We start from the raw sequence: 12,571 nt of genomic DNA on the forward strand, positions 1-12,571 counted from the left end.
GGAGACGGAAGACAATTCCAGGCACCGCCTGAACTATTGAGTTCACTGACAACTTAACTCAAGATAGGGGCAGCCCCGCTCCCACGGCTGCCAGTCTGAGAATCACCAGACCTTGTAGGTGAAAATCAGAAGGGCAGATATAGGGACCCAAAAGGCATTTCGGTGCGTGTAAGCTCATACTCTTGGAGTCTCATGACACGTGGGGTGGTTTCTTACTACTCATTCGACGCACAGAAGGGGTTACAGATTAACTAGGACAGGCGAAGGAGTGGGTGAAAGCATCGTATTTTCCTGGAAAGGCAGACGGCAAAGAATGGCATCAAACTTCTAACGGGTCTGATAGTTTGTCTAAAGAGCAGTGTATATATTCTTCTCTCCTAAGGGAGGCAAGCTTAAGAGACTAACACGGTCCTTTGGTTAGCAGACAGCTGCACATTCAGAGCTTGACTGGGCCGAGACCAAATTTCAGCTTCCACAGCATATAAAACAGATAACTCACCTGAAGACTAGTTAAGCATTTGAATGTTTCTGAATATAACTGAGAAACAGTAGCACAGCAAATGTGAAAAAGGGAACGCCTTCCAATTTGGAATAAACAAGTCTCTACTTCTTTATTTATTGATATTTTTGAAATACAAAGCAATCCCAAATAGTTTATTAAAAATGCATACATTTCGATTTGGTCCTGATTTGCGTGTCACACATCCTTTGTGAGCCCAGCGAGACCTGCCAGGCTGCCGGGAAGGGGGAGGGGCGGGGGGAGGAAGGGATGGGGGAGGGGGGCGGAGGGGGCCTCCTCTTGATATCTCTGCAAGGGTTTCTTTGCATTTTGGCACTCAGGCGTTTGGGGATTTGACGTGTATGTGCCTGACTCAATTCCTCCACGGAAGCCCAGCAGTGAGACGAGTGGAGCTGCTGACAGAGGTGCTAAAGCCACGGCCCCTGGTGGAGCCGATCCGCGTCCTGCACCAACTCTTCGCCTGCGACCAGATCAATATCGAAGAGGCGCCGGCGGTCATGGAAGTCTACCAAAGCGAGTCCATCAACTGGGCAGCCGCCAAGTTTGACAAATACAGGTATACTCGAAATCTTGTAGCTCGAGGAAATGGAAAATTTAATCTGATGATTCTGTGTCGGGGAGAATGGCAAGGCGGCAGTAGCCACCGTCACACCAACTCCCACTGCTTTATGAAGCTGCTGCAGGGAAATCGAAAGGAGACCCTGCTTGCCTGGCCTCATAAAACATCCAACTAGATGATCAAGAAGTCTGAAAGAATCTTGAGGGAAAACCAGAGTGCCTACATCAGTGATTCCATTGGCTTACAGCGGGTAGAGAATATCAGCCAAAGGGAACCACCTTCACTTGTACAGTCCACCTTTGGATACATGATACGCCTTTGATCAAAAAACAGGACATAAAAACAAGGTCACCATAACATTCCATAGCACATTTGGAATCAGGACTGCATTTACAAATTCAGGCTGGAGGGGCCACGGTGACTCAGCAGCAAGAACGCTTGCCTGCCATGCCAGAGGACTTAAGTTCGATTCCCGGTGCCTGCCCATGTAAAAAAAATTAAAAAAAAAAAAATTCAGGTTCACTGGAGAACAACCAAGGAGCACCAAACTCTTCGCTTTACTTTAAGGTCTGCTGAAAGTTTTGTTATGGAGGGAAAGTCCTCCTCCCATTTGCTGTCCAGTAATACACTTAAATAAACCAATACTTAGATCTACTCTGGTAGATTAGGCAGATGCTAATTGTAAGGCATTAAGTAAGCAAATAGGATCCTGAGCTACTGCAGAAGGAAAGTGTCATTAAAGAAAAGTCTGTGATTTTGAAGGTCAAATCCAAGTGCTCTCATGGTTCTGGGCTCTAATGCCGATGTAACCGTACCTGGAATGTCAGTATGGGTTTTTATAGCTTCTGGAATATCTTTGCTATCTGAACAGTAATTAGCAATAAGTAAAAACAAGATACTACAGACATCAATGCCTTCCTTACTACCTGGAGGACTTATTGTACATGTCTTAAATATATTTTGTGTGTTCTTAATGTTTGGAGAGAATTTTTTTAGATTTGTGGATTTTTTTTAATCTTATTTTACAAATTCCTTTTCTATGAATAATAGGTTATTGTACATTGAGAAATTTAAGGCACTTTGCCATTAGATAATGAAGTGTAGGACAGGACATTTAGAAAGTACATGCACCCGAACCTATAACAAGCCAAAACATAAATCCACATCTAATGTTCCAGTCAAAGACCGAGTACTGCTAACAAAATTGCCAAATTATTTTAATAAAACTGAATTTGAACAAAAAAGTGTGCATACATTTGGGTACCACGCTCATGCTCCCCTTTCCAATAAAATAAAACAAAAAAATATTAATTTTGAATTTCAGGAAAATTCAGTGAGTGAAAATACCAGGGAACTCACCTCCTGAATCCTCTTTAAGATGTCAACACCAACATAATTTTAAATACTGAGTGAATATATTTCACAAGAACAATTACATCACTTGGCTATCAAGCAACAACCCCTTCAGTAAACAGAACAGCTTTCTGAGATAGTAGCATTTTCCTTCCATAACTAATTATATATTGTCTGCATTATGAAGACAATAGGTGAAGAACCGGAGGGGCTACCCAGTTTAAACCCCTCTTCCACGTTAAATAATTAAATGAATAGAGTATAAGAATGGTTTTGGAAATTGACCACTTGAACATTTAATGCATTTGCCTATTTACAGATCAAAGAGGAAATCAGTAAGGAATTTAGTTCTTATTTCATTCATATTATCAGTAAATAAATAATAACAATTTAGAAAACCATGAAACAAAATACTTTTCTATCCGAACTATCCAAATGATATTAAAAGAAAATTCACATCATATATGCATCCTTTAGTAAAGAAAGAGAATGAAGACAATTAAAGGAATTGAACTTTTTATTTTAAGAATTTAGACAAAGCATTCCAAGAAGATCTAAGGAAATCAAGAGAAGGGAATAATAACTATCAAATAAAAAATAAACGGAATGTAAAACAAAAGCTGAGGAAAGCACAGAAACAAAAGCCTGGGGCTAATTTCTTTTGTTGCAGTCAGCTGGGGCTATGCTTAAGAACCTTAAGAAATCTATCTTCTTATTCTAAATCAAGAGCACCCTTGCTTTGAATTGTTAGCTCCATTGTCCACCTTAGAGCTTCAAACGTGTTTTGTTTCCTGTTCCGAGCTCTTTCAGCTTCACTATGAAAGAACCACATTTAACCCTTTGGTATGGAAGGTATTTCAATTTCAGTTTTCCCCTTGCCTATTTTCTTTTCGTGATCCTATATTCTACCCTTTTTTTAGCAAAGGTCCGGAATCTTAGATTAATTTGGGTGTGGGTGGGAAGACAGAACAATTATAAATGATAAAGGACATGTAAAATTTATATGTGTATATGCATGTATATACACATTCACATGCAAAAATATTAATTTATGAGAATATTTTGTCGTATACTGAGATCAGAATTTGTATACAGATTTTCTCTGTGAACATGTAGAATATTATATAGTTGCAAAAGAAATAACAGCATAAAATAGAGCAATAAACAACGAAAATAACCCTACTGATAATAAAGAATTATGATTAAAAAGGTCTCTGGCTCAAAAAATTTATAGATTAACCTTTTAATCTTCAAGAAGTAGATACTTCTTATAGTATATATTTTTCTTACAACATAAAGAAAATGTGAAGCAATAAAAATGCTACAGGGCGGGCCGCAGTGGTTCAGCAGGCAGAGTTCTCACCTGCCATACCGGGGAGCCGGGTTCAATTGCCGGTGCCTGCCCATGTTTAAAAAAATCAAAAACAGCTACAAAAGGGGAAATTGGAGAAAACCTCCACATATAAACACATATGCAAAAATACTTATAATACTTATTTTAAAATGTCATTTAATTTTTATAATTAGTTATAAATTTAACTTATTAAAATTTTATTATATAACAATCATTAATATGTTTATTAAAGTAAAATTATTAATGATTGATTATTGAATTGTATTATAAAATATGATAAATCTACTTAAACCCATTATTAAATTTTAACAAATATTAACTCATGACCAATCTATAATCTTACTCTCTTTTCCCTCCCACTACCACTACTGAATTACTTTGAAACCATTCACAGACATTGGTTCATCTTCAAATATTTCATTATCTAATGGATAAGTACTCTTTGTAAACATAACCACAATACCATAAGACACCCTTAAAATATCAACAGTTCTTCCATATTATGTAATATAGAGGAAGAGTTCAAATTTCCCTAATTATCTCATTTTTTGCAATAGTTGGATTGTTCAAGTTAAAATCCAAGTACTTGAACATATTGTATTTGGTTAATAAGCCTCTTTTAAGCCTCTTTTAATTGATAATTACTCTTTTCTCTTTTTTTTTTCTTGGAATTAATTTGTTAGAGACTGTAGATTTTTCCTCATTTTCCTCTGTAATTATTTAATTACATCATTACAGAGATGTAATCTGAATTTCACTGATTACATCTCTGTGGTACCATTTACCCGTTCCTCTCTATTCCTTGTAGTTCCTGTAAATTGGTGCTAAGGTATAGAGTCTTTGTTTTGGGGGTTCCCTGAGACAGCCCCAAGGTTCAATAATTCACTAGGAGGCTCTGATTAATTATGGCAAAAGGTTACAAAGTAAAATCAGCCAAGGGAAAAGACACATGGGGCAAAGTCCAGAGGAAACTGGGTGCAAGTTTCCAAAAGTTCACTCCCGCCTGAGTCCTTCAGAATACACTTAATTCCCCCCAGCAATGGTTGTGCTAACAGGAGTGAAATGTTGCCTGCCAGGGAAGCTTATTAGAGACTTGATGCCCAAGATTTTAATTATGGAATGGCCGTGTAAGCAGCCTTTGTCTGGTACAAAACATTGCATGAAACCAGGGACAAGGCTCCAAGCCCCCAGGAACGTTACGTGAAAACAGAATAAACCGGGGCCGAGGCTCCAAAGTTTCAGGAAGTAGGTTTTTATTCATCTACAGCCATACGTCTCAGCCGAGTAGCCTCTGAAAGTCTGAGCCCGTAACAAAAGGTTAACATCAGTTTTTATAGACAGGATGACACATTAAAGACAACGTTTGCTTAATGTGGTAACTGGTGGTGTTGGAAGGAAACGATTGGGTTTAAATCGGGAAGTTTGTGAAGCTGGGTTTACAGAAGTGGATGAGTGGTTAGGGGAGGGGTTTCTTTATAGGAATTTGTCTTATCTTGCCTACGTGCAGTCTTACCCATTCTTGGGGCAAGCATCCTATTTATGCGTAGTTTTAATTACTCAGAGGAATGTGGGGAATTTTTAAAGAGGAGGTAGTTTAAACGTGCAAGGAGTGGTGAGGGGCTCACCTACTGCAAGGGACCTGCTTGCTATAATACTATAGTTCAAGATTCCCAGAAGGAAGGCACACGTTCAGCATAAACCACATTGACACACAGTTCAGGTACAATGAGCCACTCATATCAGGAAGTAGTAAGAACCGTTCCCAAATCAAACTTTACAGATGTCAGCCAAGGGTCAACCTTGTAAGAAAGGCTTTCTAAGGGTAAGGAATCTCAGGCCTACTATGTTAACTCTTTTGCACAGTCTTGATAACATTTATATGTGATTTATTTTTGCAAGACAACTTTCATAAATAGAGCCTTCCTTCAGAAAACTCTTAATTCCTCCTTGTGTCATTCATTTATCATCAATGCCAGATCCCTTATTTCATTAGGAGTTGAAAATAACAATATTCTATCATTTTCTCTTTTCATTTATTATCATGAATACTTCTATTAAGAGAAATTGTTTCCTGAAATAAAAAAGGCAGAGCTCACTTCACATAGGAAAGGCAAAACAAATCTTGAAATGGTCCTCTAACAATCTCAAAGGTGACCAGTGAGGTTTTTCCCTTTAATTAGCATTATGCACTCATGTATTTAAATACAGTTCATGTGCAACAACCAATCTCAGTCATTATTACTATTTAAATTGCTATTGACCAATAATAAGAGCTTCTTCAAGTTGGCTTTTACATCCATTGACTCCATTCATTTTTTATAGCTCCTTTGCTTTCTGGTTTGACACAGTGTGCCAGGCTTAGCATGTATATTTCCTGCCCCACACCTGGATTCAGCCATTTCTTCAGGAGCCTTGTTTTTTTTTTCACTGGGAAATGTTTCTTAAGACCACCATCTAGGCACTATGGGTATTCACTGCTATTGGGTTAGTCATTGTTGATAAACCTAGGAAATATATCTGTCTGTTTTGAGATAAAATACATGATGAAATTATTGATATTTCCAATTGAAATGTAGAATTTTAGGGTTTTTAACTTCTTTAATTTTAGTTCCTAATGACATCAATGCACTTATTTTCGTTATCCTACTACACACACAACAGTTATAAAACTATGCCACCAAGAGTAGATTACCAAAATCAGATTGATCTCCTTTCTGTTATTTATTTATTTTTTTTGTCTTTAGGATATAGCTCATTCAGAAAGTTAACCCAAATTGCTGTATTTTTAAATTTTTTTAAATTATTTTCTTGGTGATTATGTCACCAATTTTACATAAAATTGCTTCATTTTAATTTTGTTTACGGATTGCATTTTTCATTTTGATTAATTTTTTATATTTGTGTAAAACAAATCTGTGATTACAAAGCGAAATCTGTAAAAACAAGGTATATAAAAATAAGCTTATCTTCAATATCTATCCTCTTCATTACTCCTACTTTCTGCTCTACAGGTACTCATATATAGTTTTCTTGTTTTTTTTTAATTTAAAAACATATACTGGAAATCACTCTAAATGCATGCATAAAAATATTCCTCAACCCTTTTTACAGCTACATATTGCCATTATGGGAATGTACAGTTGTTCATATTTCACTAGCCTTTATTGGTGAGCATTTTGTGCTCTTTCCAGCCTTTTGCTACTACAAATAGTGCTGTAATAAATAGCCTTGTTCTTATGTCTTTTCATATTTTTTCCAGAGTATTTTTGGTATAGATTCTTAGAAATGAGCTTTCAGAGTCAAAGTGTAATGCTTGTGTGATTTTGTTTGATATTTCCAAATTCCATTCCATGGGACTGTACCATTTTGTATTACCACTAGCAACATATAAGCATGCCTATTTCCCCACAGCCTTGCCAACAGTTGTCAAACTTTTGAATTTTTGCCAATATGATAGGTGAGAAATAATAAGTCAATGTAATTTTAATTGGCATTCCTCTTATTATGAACAGATTTGAACATCTTTTCAGATCTTTAAGGGCCAAGCAAATATAAGTGCAAATATTTAACATATGATCCCCTATTAACAAGAAAATGCATTCCAAATAAATATGACTATCTTATTAATAGTACATTAATATATCATAAAATGCATAAAATTTAAATATATCAACTAAAAATAGGCTGGAAGGCATTTGCCAACATTGCATTCAATGCTAGTTTCTTAGTTTTTTAGGTGTGCTTTTGTTTATGTTTTTTTATTTTTGCTTTTAAAATTGAATTTCTATATAATGATTTCTGTTCACTTTTTTACCTTTCTTACCTCCTTAAATCTCAATTAAACAAAAGGAAAAGAAATACAGAGTAGTAATGATTGTCTAGCAACGCTGTAAACCTACAAAATAAGCTACCAAGAAGCAGTAAATTTTAGAATTTTCTGGAAGACATGATATTGATATGATTCATTGTAAAGGTGCATCTTGGTTCCAGCATTTAAATATGTTTCTGCTGTTTAAGGAGAAACTTATTTTAGTTTTGGGAGACCGTATATGAAGGGGAAGATATGTTAGGACCTGAAACTGCAGGATGAGAAAGAGACAGACAAGCAAAGATGGCAAGAACAAGCAGTGAGTATGGGAAATAATTAGTTAGAAGTGTCCCAGCAAACGGGATATCATGTGCGAGCGCTCTGAGGAAAGAAATAGCTTAGTGTGCTCCATAGACAAAAAGAATATTGCGTAAAAGGTAACAGAAACAAGTTTATATTTTATTACAATGGAAGGCCATATTTGGGTTTGTTTAAAACCAGTCTTTATGCTGAGAAGAAAATGGATCAAAAGGGACTGATAGAGATTTAATCATAAAGAAATGTTATAAAATACATCTCCAATAGAAATTGTCAGATCAAGTAGGGTATACATGATTTAATTTATCACAAAAAGTCTCACTTAATAGATTCGTACAGATAACCAACATAAAATATACATGTTTTTAAAATGTCTGGGGCAGTTTTTTTCTAATTGTGTCCCACATACTAAAGCAGAATTAGATTATAACACATCAAAAGCACAAGGAATTGAATGCAAAAAGGTGACAAAATACAAATCTAATCTCTTGAAAATAGAAAAGAATTTCTTCTAAAAAAATCAACTAAAATGTAGTGCCTATTTACAACTCAGTGAAAATGTGAGCACATTATATCAAATTCTGTCAGAGGAAGGCAAAGCCACTTCAAAGAAAACTCATAGCCTTATATTCTTTTATTAAATACAAGACACTGATTTTCTTTAAAAAGAAACAGCCAACAATGAAACTAGAAAGCAGACAACAAAGTGAATCAAAAGATAGGTAGTAAAAAGTAATTAATGAAGATAAAAATTGAAAATAATGAATTACAATCCACTTTGAAAATTTAACAACTGTCAATTCTTAAATGATAAATAATGACATTAAAATATATAAAGCAAAGGCTATTATACATACACACCAAAAGAAAACTAAAAAAAAATACTTATAATTAAGAGATGGAACAGTTTTTTAATATCAGGTAGACTAAGAAACTGACAAAGATAATTTAAATAATATACTTTATCAAACTGATTTAACTGAGTTATACAAAATGTCATAAATTGCAGAGAATAAATATTTTTTGTATGTTATGTTCCATGATTTATAAAAGTATTTTATCATATTTATTTAACAACCTCTGAAATTATTAAAGGTAGAATTTGTGCATGTAATATTCTCTAATCACAATGGGAAAAGAAAGTACATCCCTACCAGAAATCACTGGCAAATTTCTATTTTTAATATTTTTTTAATTATAGAAGTTGTGGCTTTACAAAAAAAACACATAAAAAAATACGTTGTTCCCATTTACTCCCCTATTGTTGACACTTTGCATTAGTGTGATACTTTTGTTACAATTGACATAAGAATATTAAAACTGTACTATTAACTATAGTCCATAGTTTACATTAGCTGCATTTCTTCCCCATATACTGCACTGTTATTAACACCTCACATTAGTGTGGCACATTTGTTATAATCCATGAAAAACATTTTTATTCTTGTACTGCTAATTATATAGTCCATTATTTACAATAGTTTAATGTATTATAAAGTTCTATATTTTATCTTTTATTCTAATAACATTTATTTGATAAATGTTCAAGTATATAATTCAGTGTTATTAATTAACACTCACAATATTGTGTGAGCATCACCACTCCCATTTCCAAAACTTTACAATAATCCTAAATAGAAAATCTGTACAAAAGAACATTAACTCCCCATTCTCTAATCCCACCTCAGCCCCTGGTAAACTATATTCTAGATTCTAACTCTCAGAGTTTGCTTATTCTAATTACTTCATATAAATGAGATCATACAATATTCATCCTTTTGTGTCTGGCTTATTTCACTCAATATAATGTCTTCATGGTTCATCCATGTTGTCACATGGATGAGGACTTCATTCCTTTTTATGACTGAATAATATTCCATTGTATGTATGTATATATGACATTGTGCTTATCCACTCATCAGCTGAACTCTCAAGTCAATTCCATTGGTCTATATATCTATCCTTGTGCCAGTATTATGCTGTTTTGACACTGTAGCTTTGTAATAAGCTTTAAAGTCAGAATGTGTGAGACCTCCAACTCCATTCTTCTTTTTGAAGTTGTTTTGAGCTATTTGGGGCTCCTTGCCCTTCCAAATGAATTTGACATTTGGCTTTTCTATTTCTGCAAAATTGGCTATTGGAATTTTATTAGGATTTCAGTGAATCTGTAAATCAATTTGGGTAGAATTGACATCTTAACAATATTTAGTCTTCCAATCCACGAACACGGAATGTCCTATTTATTTAAATCTTCTTTGATTTGTTTTAGCAGTGTTTCGTAGTTTTCTGTATATAAGTCCTTTACATCCTTGGTTAAATTTATTCCTAGATATTTTATTCTTTTAGTTGCTGTTGTAAATGGAGTTTTTTCCTTGATTTCCTCAGATTGCTCATTACTAGCACACAGAAACACTATGGATTTTTGTATGTAGACATACCCTGCCTACTTTGCTGAATTTGTTTATTAGCTCTAGTGGCTTTATTGTAGATTTTTTCAGAATTTCCTATATAAAGGATCCTGTCATCAGCAAATAGGGAAATTTTACTTCTTCCTTCTTGATTTGGATGTCTTTGATTTATCTTTCTTGTCTAACTGCTCTGGCTAGGACTTGCAGCAAAATGTTGATTACCAGTGCTAACAGTGGGTATCCTTGTCTTACTCCTAATCTCAGAGGGAAAGCTCTCAGTCTCTCACCATTGAATATGATGTTAGCTGTGGGTTTTTCATATATGCCTTTATTAGGTTGAGGAAGTTTTCTACTATTCCTATTTTTCACAGTGTTTCAGTCAAGAAAAGATGCTAGATTTTGTCATATGCCTTTAATGCATCAACTCAGATGGTCATGTGTTTTTTCTCTCCATTTTACTAATGTGGTATATTACGTTAATTGATTTTCTTGTATTGAACTACCCTTGCATACCTGGGATAAAACCCACTTGATCATGGTATTTTTTATTGTGCTGATGGATTTGATTTGCAAGTATTTTGCTAAGATTTTTGCATCTATATTCATTAGATAAATTGGTCTGTGATTTTCTTTTCTTTTAGTATCTTTACCTGGCTTTGGTTTTAAAGTGATGCTGGTCTCATAGAATGTGTTCAGAAGCATTGCTTCCACTTCAATTTTTTAGAAGAGTTTGAGCAGTATTGGTATTAATTCTTCTTGTAATGACTGGAAGAATTTCCCTTTGAAGCCATCTGGTCCTGGGCTTGTCTTTGTTGAGAGAATTTTGATGACTGATTCAACCTCTTTACTTGTAATTGGTCTGTTGAGGTCTTCCATTGCTTCTAGAGTCCATATACGTTGTTTGTTTATTTCTAGGAATTTGCCATTTCATCTAGATTGTCTAATTTGTTGGTGTATAGTTGTCTATAGTATCCTCTTATTCTTTTTATTTCTGTGGAGTCAGAAGCAATGGCCCCTCATTTCTGATTTCATCCATTTTTATCTTCTCTTCTTTTTTCTCAGTCTAACTAAGAGTTTGTCAATTTTATTGATCCTCTGAAAAACCAACATTTGTTTTTGTTAATTCTCTATATCGTCTCTTATTCTCAATTTCATTTATTTCTGTTCTAATCTTTGGTTTTTCCTTCCTTCTACATGCTTTGAGGTTAGTTTGCTGTTCTTTTTCTAGTTCCTTCAGGTGTACAGTTAGGTTCTTGATTTTAGCACATTCTTCTTTTTCAATGTACACATAGAGGGCTATGAATTCCCTTCTCAGAACTGCTTTCTCTGCATTCCATAGTTTTGATATGTTATGTTCAAGTTTTCTTTTGTTGCAAGGTATTTGCTGTTTTCCCTTGTAATTTCTTTTTGACCTACTGACTGTTTAAGAGTACTTGTTTAACTGCCATATATTTGTGGGTTTCCAGTTCTCTCCCTGTTATTGATTTCCACCTTCATACTATTATGGTTACAGAAGTTGCTTTGTATAATTTCAATAGCTTTAAATTAATTGAGACTTGTTTTGTGACCCAATGTGTGATCTATCCTGGAGAATGCTCCACGTGTACTTCAGAAGAATGTATGTCCTTCTGCTTGGAGGTGAACTGTTCTGTATATGCTGTTAAGTGTAGTTCACTTACTATGTTATTCATGCTCTCTCTTTCCTTATTGTGCTTCTGTCTGTATGTTCTACCTATTGATGAAAGTGGTGTATTGAAGTCTCCAGCATCACTGTAAAGGTGTATATTTCTCCCTTCAGCTTTTCCAGTGCTTGCCTCTGTATTTTGGGACAGTGTTGTTAGGTGCATTAATATTTATGATTGTTTTTCCTTCTTGGTGGGTTGTCCCTTTTTTAATATATAGTGTCCTTTTTGTCACATAACAGTTTGCATTTAAAATGTAATTTGTCCAATATTAGTTAGCTACCCTAACTCTTTTACAGTTACTGTTTACATTGAATATCTTTTTCAAAGCTTTCTCTTTCAATCTATTTGTACCTTTGAGTTTATGGTCAGTCTCTTGTAGATAGTATGTAGAGGGATCATACTTATTTTATTCATTTTGTCAATCTTTGTCTTTTGATTGGGGAGTTTAATCCATTAACATTTAGTATTATTACTGTAAAGTACTTACTTCAGCCATTTGGCTTTTGGTTTTAATGTGATATTTTATTTTTGTCTCTTTTTGCCTTTATTGCTAACTTCTTTTCTGT

At 34.5% G+C, this 12,571-nt stretch overlaps 1 pseudogene; it reads left to right on the plus strand.

Moving 5' to 3' along the window:
• Positions 1-861: 861 nt before the first annotated feature.
• Positions 862-1,655, plus strand: LOC143661125 (cysteine dioxygenase type 1-like; annotated as a pseudogene).
• The last annotated feature ends 10,916 nt before the right edge of the window (positions 1,656-12,571 follow it).

The sequence above is a fragment of the Tamandua tetradactyla genome, chromosome 17 (assembly GCF_023851605.1).
Source record: "Tamandua tetradactyla isolate mTamTet1 chromosome 17, mTamTet1.pri, whole genome shotgun sequence".
Taxonomy (NCBI): Eukaryota; Metazoa; Chordata; class Mammalia; order Pilosa; family Myrmecophagidae; genus Tamandua; species Tamandua tetradactyla.